This window comes from Myotis davidii, unplaced genomic scaffold, assembly GCF_000327345.1.
Source record: "Myotis davidii unplaced genomic scaffold, ASM32734v1 scaffold243, whole genome shotgun sequence".
Taxonomy (NCBI): domain Eukaryota; kingdom Metazoa; phylum Chordata; class Mammalia; order Chiroptera; family Vespertilionidae; genus Myotis; species Myotis davidii.
In genome coordinates, this window is record NW_006295183.1 from 1,580,210 (window position 1) to 1,580,427 (window position 218).

The window sequence follows — 218 nt, forward strand, 5'->3', positions numbered from 1 at the left end:
AGAGCCGGGTGCTGCTGGCATGGCTGGCATGGGGTGCCCGGTGTATTCCTTAGTCACTTGGCCGCAGCATCAACGCGGTCCTCCAAATGTTCCCGGCTCCCGCGCTCGCAACCTCACCTCCAGGTTCACCAGACGTGAGCGGGGAGTGAGGGGGTACGCGAGGAAATCAGGGGGAGCAGGCGGGGAACAAGGTAACGGGTCGGGCAGATGGTACAGGA